The sequence below is a fragment of the Drosophila gunungcola genome, chromosome 3R (assembly GCF_025200985.1).
Source record: "Drosophila gunungcola strain Sukarami chromosome 3R, Dgunungcola_SK_2, whole genome shotgun sequence".
NCBI classification, from domain to species: domain Eukaryota; kingdom Metazoa; phylum Arthropoda; class Insecta; order Diptera; family Drosophilidae; genus Drosophila; species Drosophila gunungcola.
The window spans coordinates 11,431,018-11,448,935 of record NC_069139.1 but is presented as its reverse complement, the minus strand read 5'-3'; the positions used below and the strand labels follow the sequence as shown (position 1 = coordinate 11,448,935).

The window sequence follows — 17,918 nt, the reverse complement described above, 5'->3', positions numbered from 1 at the left end:
TATATTTTGCAATGAACAGTTCACCGAATCTATTCCCCTTACTAAGTACATCAGAAGTGGAATTACTCAACTATTTATCAGAACACTTTTTTTTAAATACCTGTTAACTTTCCACACACTTTATTCGCAGTGTAGATGCATGTGCGGCAACGATTACTTGGTGTTTATGTGTTCGTGCTGTGGGGCCACCTCAGCATTTTTCCACTGTCTGACTTTGTTTGTCTTGTCTTATTTCCACCTCTGCATTTCACTCGCCCCTTTCATTTCGGCGCCCCTTTCATTCGCCGTCCGAAAGCATGCGAGTGAGCAAGATAGAGTGTGTCAGAAGGAGAGGGAAGACGGCTAGCAACTAGATTGTTATCAGTTTTCAGAAAAGGCCCCGACGCTCGGTACAAATTCTTCTCGCTGCGAGCTTTTAAAAATGATTGAACCAAATTCTGGGCCAGCGATGCATGTTAAATCAAAAGCTGAAAGAGGAAGCCTTCAAGCGAGTAGGGGAGATGAAACAGGTGCAAGTTCGGTTGCATAATGCGAATTTAGAGCGAATTGCCAATGGGCCTCATTAAAATGTCGCAATCAATCAGTCAGCCAGTCATTCATTCATTCAACCGAACATTTCATCTCAGCTGAGCACATTAAAAATACATTAAAGCTGAATATTTGATTTACTTTTTGTTGCGCTCATTAGTAGATTATAACACTTGGCCATGTGTCACATGTTATGTACTTGTGCATACATACACGGGTTAAACTCATTTCAAAATGTGAAAATATGCATTTAAGTAAGTTTAAATTCCATATCAATTTAACCCACCGAAGTGAGAATCAATCAGAAAACCCGTTAATTATAATTGCATTCTTTGACTTGCGCACTGCCGTTGGTTAATGTTTTATAATTAAGTGATAAAATCCAATTAATATTTTTGCTTGTACTTGTTGTACTTTTAAACTAGTGAGTTTGGTAAGTGAAAAGTATGCTTAAATTTGTTTGAAAAATAAAATTAATTTAATAGTCCTTAACATGGGTAAAGACTGTAAATATTGGCCATTGATTAATAAATTTTATCGTTATCTTAATATAACTTCATGCAAATTCTAAACAACCATTGTCAAGCTCGGCTAAAAACTGTTTTAATTCTTCTAATTTTCATTAAATGGATTGAGTATTTACTTATTATGTTTGAAAAAGATATGATTAAACTGCAAAAGAAAATATGAAAGTGTTCAATAAAAATTTCACAATGTGTAAATTGAACAAAAAACAATTTAATTCGAATATAATACTAACAAGTGGCTGCAACAGATTTACAAACAATGTGCTTTTGAGTCGCATTTTTAGCAACGCGTGCATAACAGTTAAATTTCACTTGTCTGCCTTCAGAATTTCCGTGGCGACTATCCCCCCTCCCTAAGACCACTATCCTAGTGCATATCGCATGTCGCATAAATTTATTAGAAAGAATGTTCTGCCAACTGTCAAAATGCCCGACAATCTTCCGCCCGCCACTCCCCTTTTAATCCGCTCGTGTGCAGTTTATTTGAGGAACGTGAAATGTTTTGGTCTCCAGTTTGTGTTAGACGGCCAACTCTCATTCCCATTCCCACTCCAATCCGCATTTCCATAACCATTCCCACTATATAAATATATGTGGGTATGCATATGGATGATTCTCTATTCATGCACTCGAAAACACAAGTTTGAATTTTTAATATTTAATTTCAAACTTATCTTGTTGACCATTCTTATGATTATGATCCTTGAATTTCACACACTTTTTTCTAATATTTCAATAAAGAAATTTACAATAAATAGATTGAGAGCACAATTTTTTCCAGTGTCCTTATATACATACCTACATATGTGGATGTGTATATATGTCCGTGCCGTGGCTTGCATGTTTACTCATGTATTTGCATTTCGTGTGACATAAATCACGCAGCCGACACGCCGCCCAAGGCACAAAGCACAGACCATGAAAGTGGGGGGCGGGAAAGCATAGGTATACAGAGGTTGTAAGGTGAAGGGGCAAACCAGAGCCAGAGGTAGAAATGGGGGAAGGGAAGCGGTAGACGAGGGCGACACCTTCAGGGCGACATCCATGAAGCAGAATCCAGCTGACTCTCCCACCTCCCCCTTTGTATTCCAACTCTGTTTCGCCTTGCCAGCGGCAGCGGAAATGTCGCGCTGCATTTTTCAATGAGTGCGTTGATTATTCTCGACTACCAGCTCTTTGCGCCTTCCACTTTTCGACCCACTCCTCAGGCAGTTCCTTCGATGTCAATATCACAAGGAAAAGATGTCAAGAAAGGAAGAAAAATAAAAAGTAAAAAAATGGGAAAGCTTCAAATGGAAAAAGTATTACGACAAGGCATACGAAATTAATTAAGCCCCAGAGTAAAGTTTACCTTCGGTCCGATTTGAATACTCTGAAATTAAAAGTATGCCAGAAAAATGGAATTGTTTAATAAACTAACTTACTCTCTTTAATCATAGAGTAGTAAAAACTAATTACAATTTTAGACAATACTTTTTCTGTAAACTTAAGAAAGCCACTGAAATATTATAAGTAGACTTTCTTTTTTTAACTCTGAAAAGCTATCCTTGTTATTTACTAATAAAAATAAATCTATTTAAACAACGTCTCTGCAAAAGGGCATTTCACATTCTTACTTAAATATTTGTTTTGCTTGATCTTTGTAAATTTTATATTTTATTTTCTCTCTTTTAACTATTGTGGTCATTTTCCTTTGGCCTTTGACCTTTAGCATTTTCCTCCTTTTACTTATTGATTGCATGATTGAGTAATTGCAAGTAATATTCCTTTGCCCCACAAACGTATTGAAAGGTAATTAACTGTGTATGGAGTGAAGTTGGTGCAATTAGCTGGACATAGCTGTACGGAAATCCATTTAAACTTTGGCCCACAGCAGAGATTTGGTAGTAAGAGCATTAAGTGGATCTTCCCTTCGGCAAATCGTTTGATGAGCAATTTCATGCAGATCCGACTCCATTACGTCGTTGACTGACTACCTTCGCACGGCTCAAGGCAGGTGAAATTTAATTACACCACCTCCCGGTTGAAATGCCTGCGAGAAGGGATCAAGTCAGGGGCGGAGGTAAATAAGGAGGCTGAGATGGCCTGTCGGTTCCATTCCATTCCCATTTGCATTGATTTAGCCCTGGGCCTGTCGCCACTCAAAGTGTCGGATGGCACACAAACCGCACACAGGCCGACTTGATCAAGGTTTACGTAAGCAGATATACTAATATGTATATTAGGGTGGACCGTAGGTGCACAAAATAATATTGTTTTGATATTAAAGTCCATCAACCAAACGTGCGTTACACGAATTTTGTGAGAAATTATTCACTTTAACCAGTTTAGTAAATTAAATCAAGTCTAATGTTTTTGAAATACACAATGAGAGCAAACAATTCCAATAATATCCGATAAAATGCACCCATACGGTCATAATTTGTCTAATTTTAGCTGGTAGAGCTGCACTTTTATGCTCATGCATATGCATATCCAGAGCGAGACACTGGCTTCTTTTTTGAAACACTTGAGCTGCAAATCAAATCATCTTCTTACCTCCGGGGAGGGGGGATACTCACGTCAAGAGTCGCTGATTCAATTAGCGCCCAAAATAGTTATCGAAATGGATATGGGAGTTGACTGTGGGGATGTGGCTGTGGCTCTGAATGTGCGCAGAAGTGGCAATGGAACTGATGCCAGTTGCCAGTTCCCAGCTGGCTTGGCCGTGTAATTGCTTATAATGTGCGCATAAATCGGTTCCGTTTCGAGGATCCGAGCGGAGAGAGAAGAGCAGGACCTGGCAGAGTGGTATCTGTTTTCGTGGGCCACTGTCTGTGGCTCACTCTGTCCCACCGCAGATGCGCAGAGCACCACTGGCACGCAACTTTTCGCCTTTCCAGCCATGACACTTACCAACAAAAACAAGATTATAATTTTGAAGTCAGATGTTAATCTGACTTTTGATAGTAAGGATAGTTTTTTAACGTATTTAATCAACCAATAAGTGTCAAAGTTCAATAACGTTTGTAATTGAAATTGATTTGTAAACAAGGAAAAATTGATTCCCCCACCATTATCTAATCAACATTTAATTTGTAGCACCAAATTCTTATTTTAAAGAAATAAAAATGTTTGTTTACTAAATGCAATTTTCCTGTAGCTTGGTGTAATAAGCAGTGGAGAAATGTAGCAGCGTTGGCGGAATATACAAATTCTAAAATGCATGCAAATGCTTTGCCACTGCTAATAATGGGCATTATCATGATGTTGATGCTGCTCAACCGCCTGCCATCCGACCTCTCCCCCCCGAGCCCTTCGCTTAGCCTCCTTTTAACCCTTCCCAGCCCCCTTAACCCTGCACGACCCCCCAGCACCCTACCACGCTCCGTTTGATGATGATGAAGCGAGCTCTGGTTGGGTAACTCGATAACGATTCCAACCAGGCAACCACTCCATTGGCGGTTCCGGGGGGTGGCAACAAGACTATGCAGTCTAGGTGGGTGGTAGCAGACTGTTGCCCCACACCCACACCCACACACACACCCTCTTGTCCCGCCCGCGCTCCATGGAGACTTTGTGTGACTCTGACATGCATTTCTCATGATGCGAAAATTTTGTTTCACTTGACATTTTGACATTTGACAGCTGGCGCAAAATTAACGCAGCTCGCGGGACGAAGAGGTGGTGCTAAAATTGCAATAACATCTAAAGCTACGAAATATACCCCCAAAAAAAGGGGCAGTATTTTTTTTTTGCACCGAACCAACTGGCATTTTCCCACAAATTTATCATGTTCGACAAGTGGCTATGGGTTTAAGCGGGGTATTTTTGGTGGCAGGGAGTTACTTGCGTGTTAAACGCTGCCAAGATGCATGGCGATGATGACTTAATTGAATGACAGCCCGCAAGCGCAGTAATCCCATAGGGCTGGAGTAAAAGGAGCAGCAACAGGAAGGCAGATAAGCAGAGAGATTTGGCTGATGAGTTGGCAAATTTGAATTGGCCGGAATTAGATGTCTGAGTATCTGTGTGGGTGAAAGGCACATATTCACACAGCTCATGATTAGAAAATGCTCCCACATTTAAGATGTGTATAAGTCTGAGTACCAGTTTTAAGAAGTTAAAGACTTGTTATTTCAAAGTCATTATTCTTGCAACTGAAATAACTTAATTAAATGTTCCATATTCTGAGTAGTTTTAATACACATTAATATTTGTATAAAACACTTTAGCCTCTTTTCTAATGTCCTGAAAGCATTTTATAAATTCTTCCTCGAATTTGGAATTTCCATTTCAAAACTCTTTCACTGACGCTCAAATGTAGGCAACATTTTGTTGCCTTGGGGTCTCCAATTTGATTTAATCTTTTGATAGCCAAGACTTCTGACATCGACCATCCCCTCAAGGTCTTGGGCCCCGCTCAACCCCCTCGAACATGTGCATTACGATGCTCTCGGTCCACCGACAATAAATCCTTCTTCATCTCCATCTTCAACGGGTTATTGTTGAGGCCCCTGATGCTGCTGTTGTTGTTGTCTTTTGTTGTGCGGTTGATGGAACACGTTGTCAGTGTGTCTGTGTCTGTCGCTGTCCCTGTCTCACGTGCTGACTTCCCTCTCTTTCTGTTCTACACATGTCAGCTGCAGAAATATCCATTCATTGTTGTCGGCGCCTTTCTCCTGTTTCGGGCCAGAAGGGAGATTCGGCCTGATTTTGACACCCGGCCACTGGGAATTTTTGTATGGAATTAGAAGACGGGAAAATAAGTTTTGTTCCTCCAATCAGCTTTTTATTCCATGGAGGGAGCCTGACGACAAACAGTTGAGTTGTGTTCAAAACAGAAAGATGTTCTTTAGCTTCGCATTTCAATTCAATTATGTCCCCCTAGTTATTCGAAATGAGAAGCTTCAGGGTAATTAGCTTTTTCTCCAGTTCTGTTTTTAAAGAAGAACTTTGCATTTCCATAGTTCCCACTCAACTAATTTATTAAAAAGGCCCATTTATACTTTATAAAATCCTGCTTTTGCCCAAAAACCATATAACTTTAAAAAAATTTGACTTAAAGACATCTAACGAAAGTTGAAAATTTAATTTTCCCACAAATATTGATCATATATATGTAGAATAAATTTTCACTTTGTCATTCACTTCACTTTGGCAAATGTAAAACTTTTCCCATTTCAGAGTTGCTTTGCCTGTCACATAAAATACCATGGAAATGTGCATAAATATATCTAAAAATGCAGAATGAGCAGCAGATAAAGCAATGTGAAACACGAACAACAGCAACGACAACGACAATTGACCCACAATTTTAAGGCCAGAACCATTCTAGATTTTTGCCTTGTTTTGTCAGACTTCTTTATAAGATATTGGGCCGACAAGTCGACTGGTTGTATAGCATCACAATGGAGGAGGAGGAAAGGGTAAAGAGAAAGGTTAACAAGATGGACAAATACAAGAATGGACAGGACAAGAAACGGTTGGGAAAAAAGTCTTCAGTTCTATGCAATAGAAACATCTAAACAGACTAAACTGTGGGATTTTTTGTCTGGATTGTTTCTCCTTGTTGTTTCTTCTTCTTTATTTCATTTTTATAGGAACATTATTACTGCTGGTTTGAGCAAATATTTATGTAAACGAGATAATGATTCTGATTTACAAATAATATACGAGAGTTTATTATGATTACCATCTGATGATAATAAATTTTAAATTTTTTGATCCGGTTTTAAGTTTTTAAGCAGTTTTTTCAACCGCTTAAATATATTGATCTTCTAAGATAAACTCATACAACTAAGCATTAAAAAAGCTCATTGTGTTTGCCTGCAATGGCTGCACTCTTCTCCTTAACTACACTGTATTTGCATTTATATTTGCAAAAATAAAGCTTTCACAAGCGATCCAAGCAGCGCCAAACAAATTGCTAAAAGTTCTACCATGGCGGAAGAAAATATGGCATACTAAAAAGGAGCAGGAGCAACAGTAGGCCAAGAAGTCTCGGGCCTGGAGAAAAGCAGTCCAATTGAAAGTCAAAACAAACGAGCTGCTCTTGGGGCCACGCCTTCTCCCTAACCAGCCGCCCCCGCTCCTGACATTGTCTTTGCTTCTCATAAACTTTTTGGCTTTCGGCACGTTTTGCCATTATCCATATGCTGCCGAAATTTCCACCCCTCGCCGGGTATGCTTTGCATATGTGCAGTCACAACCGGAAACGGAAATGAAGCACAAAAGTTCAGTTCTACTCAGCATACGCTCTGACTTTTGGCAGCCATAATAGTTAACTACACATTTGTTGGCCCTGCCTGGCATAATGCTCCTTTCCCGCCCGCTCTCCAGCTATTGTTTAAAGTGATTTTATGAGCCCCGAGTACGACTCCTGCCGACCATGATTTACTTAACCCGAGGAAGGGCAAAAAAAATAAAATAAAAGCCAAAAGCTCATAATTCATGGCCGACACTAATTGTCCATCTGTCTGGCTGCCTTTGTAAAGCCGTAATTAAATCCAGACAGGAAGGAGGTTGTGGTGGGAGTGGGGGTGTCTGGTTGCAGATTTGAAGTTTTATTTTGTTTGCTACCGAACAGAAATTGAGCTTCGGACCTGGGAACTGTTGATGAAAGCGGCTTTAAATTAAGTCCTCTGTCGAGTTGAGGGCATATTGCGCATACGTCATGTGGCCGACAGACTATGGGAGCTTCTCGAGGCCCCCGTTTGGACCAACCCAAGCTTGACACTGCTGCAGTTGAAGGGACTGCATAGAGATTTATGCAATAAATGGGTTGATCGCACTCGAGATTGAGTCATCAGAATATGACAAAGCCAGTGGACCATCTATCGAGGATATAATTAAGTGGCTTGACAGTGGCTTGTCGGCCCTCGTTCGTGAGAGGCAAATTGGAACCAAGAAACCGAAATATTTATTAAATGAAAACAGACTTTGGTCAACCAAGCTCAGCGCCCATGAAACATGTTTAATAAGCATTTGCGGAATCTTGAAATGATTTTAATTGAATATCTGTTAACTAAAAAAAAAAGAATTTCGGTGTAAAATTTTACCACAATATGGTTAAATATAATGAATTATTTCTCGAATTGCTCATCATGAGCCACTAATAACTTTTTCTCAATTATTCCCATTGCAGAACTTTGACGCCTAAGTGAATTCCAAACAAATCAGCAAACAAGCCAGCGAATAAATAAATCATTTGAGGTAAGTTTGAAATGCAGCGCGAGTACGTAAACAAGTTTAAAACAGAGGGCGAAACAAAAAGCGAAAACTGCAAACAGAAAGTCATTTGCAGTGCTTACCCTAACCACATCCGCAATTTCAATTACACAACTTTTCGGAAAGCGTAGGGCGTTTGCTCATTAAACCAAAGGCAGTCTCCGCGTGGCTATGCCTTGCCCCTCTATCTTCGAGAGCCAAGCGAACCAAGGGAACCAAAAACAAATGTGGAAAACTCTCACTAAAGGCCATGTCAGATTTAATGGTTTAATTAAATGGGATTTTAACTAAAAGGGCATAGGGTAAGGCTTTAGAATCGGAAATACTGGATGGGCAAGGGAGGCATCCGAGGGGATTTCATAACAAACACGGCACTCCAACTTTTGTCAGTCTCCAAGCTGTGTGAAACTCAAGAGATCTCGAAGATGCTCATACGCCGCGTTGCCTTCGGCATTAGCAGAAAAAGATGGAGCAGCACAACCAGCTGCCGCAGATGTTTGCCTTACCATCCTCACAGTTCAAAAGGGGGGGAGGGAATCTACCCTGCATTTTCCCCCTTTCCCTACCCCCCAGAGGATTCTCATCAAAACGAGAGCAAATTGCGATTCGAGCAATTTTCTATTTTCATTTTTAAAGCCAGAGACGGATAAACCGCTCAACAATATGCTACATAGATGTGCACACACAAAAAAAAATGTAATCCTATTTTAAGTTTTTAGTCATGTTGCAAGGTTACGTCATTGTTAGCTTTTTGTCCATTTCAAAGGTATTTAAATTATGGTTTCCGAAATAATTTACGATATTGGAAAGTGGGTTGAATTTTGATGAGAATCAAAAGATTTAAAGCCCAGTCAATTTATGCTCTAGGTTAATAATCTATTTGAAGATAATGGCTTTACCAAATTGTTCATGATTTATTGAAGCAAACATAATATATGAGTTAAAACCATTTTTTTTAAAGAGTATATCATTTATTGGTTTATACATTCGTCTCTATTGTAACAAAAAAAACAAGAGTCATATGTGCATTTTTATTCGAAACTGTGGATTTTATTCATTTTCTCCCGCTGTACGTGTATAGCTTCCTTTATAGCTACTGCAAACTTGTCGCGCTCGAAAATTCCTATCATTCCTGCTGGTCTAAGGCCAATTTTTCGATTCGCTATACTTGCGCGCTTGGCAAATTGCAGTCGAGCGTTAGGCCATGACACGCCCCCTGCCCGCCCCGACTCCCTCGAGGCTTAGGCAAAGCGTTAAAATCGAGAGGAAGAAAAGGCGAAAAACTTGCGCTAAAGATTCTTTTTGCCTCTTGCCACTTTCAACTTATCTCAACTTGCACTTTTTTTTCCATTTGGCCTTGTCTGCTTTGCCAACTTTCACTGTTCTTGAGCACAAAATGAAGGAATTAATGTTAGACTCCGTGGGTTCTTGCGCTTCTTCTCGCTTCTAACGAAATGGCTTCGGTTTTCGCTTTCTGTTTATGTGTCTTCTTTGGTGCTTTTTTTTTCAAATCTTTTTTTTCTTTGGAACGAAAAGAAATTCGCGAAGAGTATTTAAAGTTGCGGCAAATGAAGCCAAGTTAACAACTGGCAGTGAGCTTTCGTGGTCCTGTTAAGTGCATTCGAGAAACGGTAAGCAACTCCGGTTTATCTTCACTGCACTTCTCTTAGGACTTGATCCCTTTGATGTAGTTTGAGCTTCTAGCCACGGTTTAAGAATGATCAAAAGGATTCAAATTTTATTTGAATTATATTTAAATTATATTTTAAACGCTGTCAAATATTAGGTTATTATTCTTCCTCTCTATTAAGCATTTATATATGTTGTCGATCAAAGGTGTGTCTTTCTTAAACAATTGCGTTATTAAATGACTAATAAAAGTACGTATTTAATAAAAAAAACTTTTCGTAATACAACTTTATGCCAATTAATGGTAACTAAAGTGTACAAAAACTGTCATAAAACTACAATTTATTTTAATACTTTAATTTAATTTGCATTTCCAACAGATAATTTTTTCTGTTCGTTTTTCGTCCTTTACACAGCTTCATTCCCCACAAATGGAAATTCCCGGGAAAAAGAATAGTTTGCTTGGCAAACGATTAATATCTGACCCCGGCAACAAAACTGACAAATTCACACAATTAGGATAGCCAGACGAGGCTTCTTTTCCCCTTTTTACCCTGCTGCGCCAGGCTTGCAAATATTTGCGCGCAATTTTTCATATTAAACGTCCGGCGATGGGGGGCGGGGGAGGGGGCGTGGCAAGCGGTGGCGGAAATAAAAATTGCAGGCGGGGCTACAAAAAGTAGCAGCAACTGTGATCAATCTTCATGGCAGAAGAAGCAAGTGGAGCCCCAAATCGGGAATGAGACGGAGGAGAAGGCAGTTGCAACACATTTTGGAGGTCCCCAGGCTCTGCTCAGCCTGCCTTGTCCTGTCGGGAATGAGGAGGAGAAAAAGGAAATGTAGAAGAGCAAGATGGAAGATGGAAGTTGGAAAGGAAAGGAAAGGATGCGAAAGGCAAACCAGCAACAGGAATAGCAACCTTCGACCATTGGCTCCTGACCGGGAAATTGCAACATATTTGCAATTGTCGTTAGGACGCCCAAAAGGACGAAGGAGGGAATACACTCGTAGTTTAAATAGACGAAAGGACCGAGGGAAGAGGACTTATTGCCCAAACGAATGAAGATGAAGTGAACCGGGCTTGGCCGGCACTTGAACTGCCTGCCAGCACTCTGGGCCAAGATTGATTGGCCTCCAGTTGAAGTCGAGACGAAAGGGGGGAAAAAGTGTCACTTCGCGTTTGCCCTTCACTGTCCCCGGGCCACTTTTGGTCATTTTTGCCCTGAAATTAGTTGGCCTGTCAAAAACTTAACGAGGCCAACGGGTGACCAACGTTGAAGACGAGATGATGGCGCAGGCCAAGTCCCTTAAGGGGATGGTGCAAACAAACTGCAACAATAGTGGCATGGCAAGAGTGTTTGGGAACAAAAAACAAAAGGGAAAGATTAAGTTTTGAAACCGGAAAAACTCCTGAAGCTATTTAATTTTTAATTTTATGAAGAAACCCCGTAGTTTATTTTTGATAACTGTACTTTAAAACTTATGATTGGTGGTTTTTCAATTCAAATTCAAAATTTTTAGTAAGGAACCATTTTTTGCTGTCTTTAAATATTCGATATATGTATTTCTATTTCTATTTCCATTCCATTTAACACATTCCCTCTTGGGGTATCGTGCTAGGCAAATGTTTTGCTTTTATTTTTGCTCACATTTTGTATTATTTTCTGAAGCTGTTGTTGCTTTGTTTTGCAATAAACACTTCGTGGTGCTTTCATCTGAGCAACTGCCCTGCCCATTGACATTACCATTACCCCCTGCCCTGCCCTTTCCGACCCCCGACCTCCGACCTCTCCAGCGTCCTTCAACGCTTGCCAAATGACTTTGGAATAGTTTCTCTCATTTCTTTATGTTCTCAACCGTTTCCCTGCTGTGGCTGTATATGTAGCACCTAACCTTTGGCCTTTGAAGTCATTTGTAATGCTCTGGGTTATTGCGATTTTGGCTGTGCTCTGTTGCTCATCTGTTTTTCAGGTACCTTGCGCCGTTTTTGCTTTTACTACCTTGTCATTTCACTGGCTCGGCTTTGTCGCTTATCTGCTTTCTTTTATTACTATTACTTTTTTAATCTGCTCTTTCTCTGCGTTTCATGCTTTGATGTTGTAGTGCTCTTATGCATTTCCTTTGACCTTGCTGTAAATTAAAATTCCAAAAAGTCCGATTTCTTCTTTAGTTTGGGAAAGTTTTCAGACTTTAGTGAATATCTTTCAGATTTTGCAGCTTGTGTACAAGCTATCCAAACTTCAATCTCTATTCATATTCATCAGAATTTTTAACATTTTGTTTACAGAAATTGTGAAAAACGTTCAAAATTAATTTGCATATTTAACAACGATCTCTTTTATTATTCAATTAAATTCAATTTTTTAACGTTTGTAGAAAATGCATCATATGCACCATCAATGCACCGGCCTTCTGGCTATTTGTTGTAACCGCTCCGCGGCTGTGAGCCAAATTACCTTGTCGCTGTGGCTTAGCTACCTGGCTCTTTGAACTGGGGGGTATATTCCATTAGTGCAAAACTGTGTTTCCGACACTACAAACTTTGTTAATTCTACTGAGTCCTGGGAAATTGATAAAGCTCTGATGGTTGCTAAAAATCATTCGGTTCCGCGATTCGCAGGAGATCTTATTAAATGTTATACAGGTTGAATTATTCATTAGGAAACATAGTCTTTCTTAACAGTAGTTTCAAGCAATCAAATAAAGATTACACTCAGAAAAAAAAACTTACAATAAATATTACGAAAACAATTTTATCAAAAAGGAGCTAAGACTGTATGGCCTGGTACATGTTCTTAGATTCTTTTCCAGAAAGTCATTTATTGACAGAAGGTATTTAAAATGTCTTAAGTTAAGCTTTCGAAGAAATAAAGAAAGTAGGAGAAGTATTTAAAAAATCAATTTTTCCCCATTTTCAAGGCATATCTCAAAGGCAAAGCACTAGAGCACATCGTTTACATTTGCTCGTAGTTCCTACCACTTTCTATCTCGACCAACTGTTGAGCCTAAACGCTGACCTCTTCGCTCCCCTCCCACCTGCTCTCTCGGAGCCTTTGGCATAGTTCTTGGTCCCAAGGCGCCTGCAACTATTTATAGCCCCCACTCATCTCTACCGCTCGCTGCCCACTTTCCGCTGCTCTCGAAGGCGTGCTACAGTTTTTGTAGCTCTTCTCTGCGCTTTCCCCGCCCCCACCCCTTTTGGCCACTCCTTGCTAGCCACTTGTCAACTGTTGACGGTTCTTTGTTGTCTGCCTCTTGCTGCCGGGTGCCCTCCGCCCTTCTCCTCGCAGCCATGTAGTTGTTGCTGTTTATTTGCCATCTCTGTCTGCTGCCTCACGGGGCTGTCCATTTATCTGTTAAGGCACAAGCAAACAGCAAACAGCCAACGGTAAACGAAGAGCCAGCCGAGAACCGAGAAGCAGAAAAACAGAAAGCATTCAGCCTTGTACAGCTCTATCTCTATCCTTCTCTGTCCCCTACACAGCGAGAAAAGGCGAAGTTTTAAAAATGTACTAAAAGAGTTTTCACAAATTGTTGCACTGATTTTTTCTACAAATTCCTCTTTTCGGCTTTAAACTCTATTTAAAATAAATATATTTTCTGGACCTAAAATATTTTATGGCTAAATACAAATTTCTTCGTGAAAAATATCAATAGATTCAACCAATTTTTTATAAACTTTCTTATTTTACATTAAGTTACTTTACTTTTGCCTTATGCAACTTCATTTTTCGAAGTGTAACAAAATAATCATTCTTCTTTTTGGAAAATCAGATAATTTTGTTTAGATTTTTTAACTTTAAACTGGAAGTGTAATCTAAAAGCAAAAACAATAAAATCAATTGCTTGCAAATGGTTTTAAAGTACAAATATACCTCTTAATGAATTTGATTGTTAGTTTCAACTTTTTCAGCTGTGTAAAAAAAGGACACGGGTGTGTCCTCCATGCATGGCAATCCAATTATCATACGGCCCCTAGGTGCTGCCATGGTGCCCGGCGACTCTAATTGGAAACAAACAGCTTGGCCCTGTCTGCGTCCACCCACTTAAACGCCCACCCGCCCCTCTACCCAGCCCCACGCCGCCAAGAGTGGAAGTCAAAAGGCAGGCCAGTAAAAAGTTGAGCAACAAAAACAGCGGAAAAGAAAGCAGGCAAAAAGTGGAAGGGCGGTATAAAAAAAAAAACAAATTTTGTAGATTTACATATCCCCAGCTCCTTATGGTGGACCTATAGAATTTCCAATGCAAAACATTCCCAGCCCTCAAGAAAAGCTTTAGCTTTGGGTCCAGCCCGTGTTTATTTAAAATTCATTCATTCACAGTTTTTATGCCACCAAATTGTTGGCCAAGTTTGAGAGAACGCCGGAAGAAATGTAGAAAAAATAACGAAACACATTTCCCGTCAACGATGGAATCAAAAATATTGAATTTGAAAGCCAAACTCCCGTTTGCCCCATTCCTCTGCATGTCGAATAACAGTTTATACATTTTTAGGTGTTTTTTTTTTTTTTTTTTTTTTTTTTGCTGTTTCAGTTTGGGTTACAACACAAAGTTGATCGACCAAAAAGCAAGGAAAACGGGACAAAGAGCGCGTTGAAAAGTTTCCGTTGCAAGGGATGGTCAGAAAAGCGAGGAAAATAGGGAGGGACAGATTCAATGAAGCAAAGCATGTGCCCTGCAGCTCTATTCGCGGTTTTGTTTACGCGAAAAGTGTTTCACAAATTGGATTGATCCCGAAAGTGAAAGCGGAAAACGAAAAAGGAAAACAAAAGCAACTTTATCGTGTTAAGTGGAAAGTTGTTGAAACCACAAAAAACGTACTTAGCAGTGATTAAGGAACATTATTTGAATGGCTGCATAAATCTTAAGAATTGATTTTGCTGTGAAACTAAATAATTTGTCATCGCAAAGGTAAAAGCTAAGCTCGTTAATGCGTTTCGAAAATATTGACAGCTCGAGTTTAGACAAATCGGCATAAAGCCGATTTATTTATTTTCGTTAATTAATACTGGCTTGTCGAATATTTTGAATACTTAGTTTTCGTGAATATTTTTTTTTTGCTAAGCTATTAATATATTTTTATTTAACTGCAGGCAAAAAGGATTTTAATGTTTGTTTAAACACATTTTCACATCGTGCTGATCACTCAAAGCTTTTCGAATCCTATGAAATTATTTGAACAAAAAGTGGCATAAATTCAGTGCTTTTCACTAACCACTGAGGTTTTTATGTCACTCCTCCATTTGACAAATAAAAACCCGAAACTACAAAAGCCAGCACAAAATATATGCAAACGAAAACTTTGTGGCACAAGCATTCAAAAAATAGAGTGAAAACAAAACAAGGGAACAACACAAAAGCGAGAACAAATACGTCATAGCCTTCAGGGGCGTGAAAGGGGCGTGGCATAGACGGTGGGCGCTGTGCGATTGCAGGACGACCGCTTTGTAATGCAATTTGTAAGTGTCGTGCGAGTTGGGCGCGATTCGGACGCGTTTTGGTCGCGGCTAGGCCGCGACTCTGATCGCATAAATATGCAAAACAACGGGGGAGGGATTTTGGGAGGGCAGGGGAGGGTATCCGGCCAAGCCCTGGAATTCGTAATTGTCGGCTGCCCAATCACTCTCTATCTCGCTACATTCCCTCTATGCACTGAAAGAACTTTCGTTCATTTGTTTACAGCTCTAAGAAAAAGTTTTTTTTTACCAATCAAAGCCATTTTTATAAAGCGTGTTTTAAATATTTTCCCAAATTACTATTTATTTAAATTAAGTGTATTACATATGCTTTTTCTTATATTACAAATTGGATTTTTTTTATATATTGAACAATACCTACTTGTAAAGTTATGTGTTCTGTCTTGTTAATGTTTTTTAAGTAATGATATAAATATTATTATTTTTTGATTTTATGAACTTTGAACATGTTGTTATAATTGGGACTGTCTTAACCTTATTCATAAAATTAATTTTACAAACGTAAGATGGAATTGTAGTAGAGATTCTGTTAGGTGTACTGCTCCTTCCCTTAGCATTCCATGGATTTTTGCCTGCAATTCCTGTTAGGAGGGTTGCTGTTGCTATAAATGCTGTTCGAAAATGGATTGCAAATGCCGCTTGAAATTTTGTTGCTGCCCTTCGTGCTGTTGTTGTGGCTGGAGCTCTTGTTGGCAACACGTGCAATTTTCTGCCAGGCTATATACACTTGGCCAAGTGTTGGCAACGTGTTTGGATTCTTGTATTTGTACATCTCTATCGATGTGCTAAATGGATGTAGCTTTGTGTGTGTGTGTTTATCTGGGCGTCTCGTTTTGCGTTTTATTCCAATTACCAATTTGCATTCGATTAAAGCCAAACCAGAGATGGAAGTAACTTTTTAAATTAAAGCCAAAGAATGTGCTCATTTCGAAAAGACTATTAGTGTTATAATTTAAATTTTTAAGAAGATATCTAAACCTTTTAAATAAAATTACCGAAGCATCTTTTCAATGCCATTTTGAACAAGCAGGAAGAGCCTTCCTCCCAAATCAACTTATAGCAGTTTGAAAAAACACGTGCTGGACACTGGTTTATGTCTTTATCCCCTTACTCCTCGCTTCACCGCTTTTGACCCCACTCACCTAATGACCTATCGTACACCTACTTGCCACGCCCCCGGACCACCCGCCTGCACCTGGTTAACCACATCATAAACCTGGAGTCTGCTCCGCCCACCCCCCCCCCCCCCCCCCATAGCCCCATTGCCACATTGCCATTGCCATATTGCCAGTGGTGCATGAGTGTGTCTTTAAAAGACCGCAAAGCCACAATTCACACTCTTGGCCAACTTTCACATTTCCCTTGCATTTCCCCCGCAACTTTCCGTTATGGCGTGTGAAAAACTTCGCAGACTTTCCAGCTCCGAAGGGGGGACCGCCACTTACTTGGCCATTGAAGTGCAATTAGCTGACTGCTAATTACATAGTCCAAGCGGATGCGAAGGCTCTGACCAAGAACCGATGGCTTGGGGGCTCCTGCCACGCCCATCGACATCACCACCACAGTGGCTCCTGTATTCCGTCAGACTCGTATATTTTGCACTTTGCACGGCGCTCTCATAATGAAATTATGAAGCCAACGTGCACCAATTTCATATTGTGGCTGGCACTCTTCCCCGACTTCACTGCTTTCGCTCCTGGTGAACTTTCCTAATTGAGTTTCATACGGCCAGGACGGGACGGGACAGGATAGTAAACCATGCCGGGACTGCAGTCGCGTTTAATTGCATTGGCAAGGAGAACGCGGTCATCAACAGCCAGAGCCACCATCTGAGCAACCGGCAGCAAGTTGACAATGAAAATGGCCAGAGGGGGAATGGAGCGGGAACTAAGTGTCGGGAGATATGGCCAAGTGTGGAAGCCCGACAAGTGTTGCCTACTTACTTGCGTTTCGCCTTTCGCTCCGCGGACAGTCAATGGGGGCATAAACTACATCGAACAAAGCCGGCAAGATGGAAAAAAAGTCTCTGCCGCAATTCAGCTCCACACAGAGGAAAATAAGCCAGCAATGAAGTCAGAAGTTAAGGGTTTATCGCTATACTTTGATTTCTCTGGCATAAAAATCAAGTTAATAATTGGATTTTAGTGCAAATCGAAACCATATTAGTTGTGTTCATGCAGTTGCACAGTTTTTGACTTATAACAGGCAAATAAACAAGTTTGCTGTGAAAAGAGATATGCCTAGAAAGCTTAACAAGGCACAGAACATTAAAAATCAATTTCATAGCTTGAGCATAAAATCAGTTAAGAAGCACAAACTTTAATCCTTAAAATGATAAACTGGGTAACGAATTTAATTTAATAGATTTATGAATCTACAGTTTGAAAACCTATGTATCAACAAAGTATGGGTACCAAAAAACTCTTCGAATAATGTTCTTCTGTTCACTTAAGTTTTCTTGCAGCTATGGCTTGATGTTAGATTAGTGTTTGCTCGCTGGAAGCCCAGTCGCCTACTTAAATACTCCAGGCAACCCACTGAAATTTAT

At 39.9% G+C, this 17,918-nt stretch overlaps 1 protein-coding gene across 3 annotated transcripts in view; it reads left to right on the top strand.

The window, feature by feature from the left end:
* LOC128252536 (trophoblast glycoprotein) overlaps window positions 1–17,918 on the top strand; it is a 41,552-nt gene that overhangs the window by 18,342 nt on the left and 5,292 nt on the right. For 2 of the 3 annotated variants that reach the window (XM_052980323.1, XM_052980332.1), the window contains one exon: window positions 8,182–8,249. The exons of the other annotated variant lie outside the window; for it this stretch is intronic. The gene's annotated coding sequence lies outside the window, so the exon portion shown is untranslated. The remainder of the gene's footprint in view (window positions 1–8,181; window positions 8,250–17,918) is intronic. 3 annotated transcript variants of the gene reach the window in all.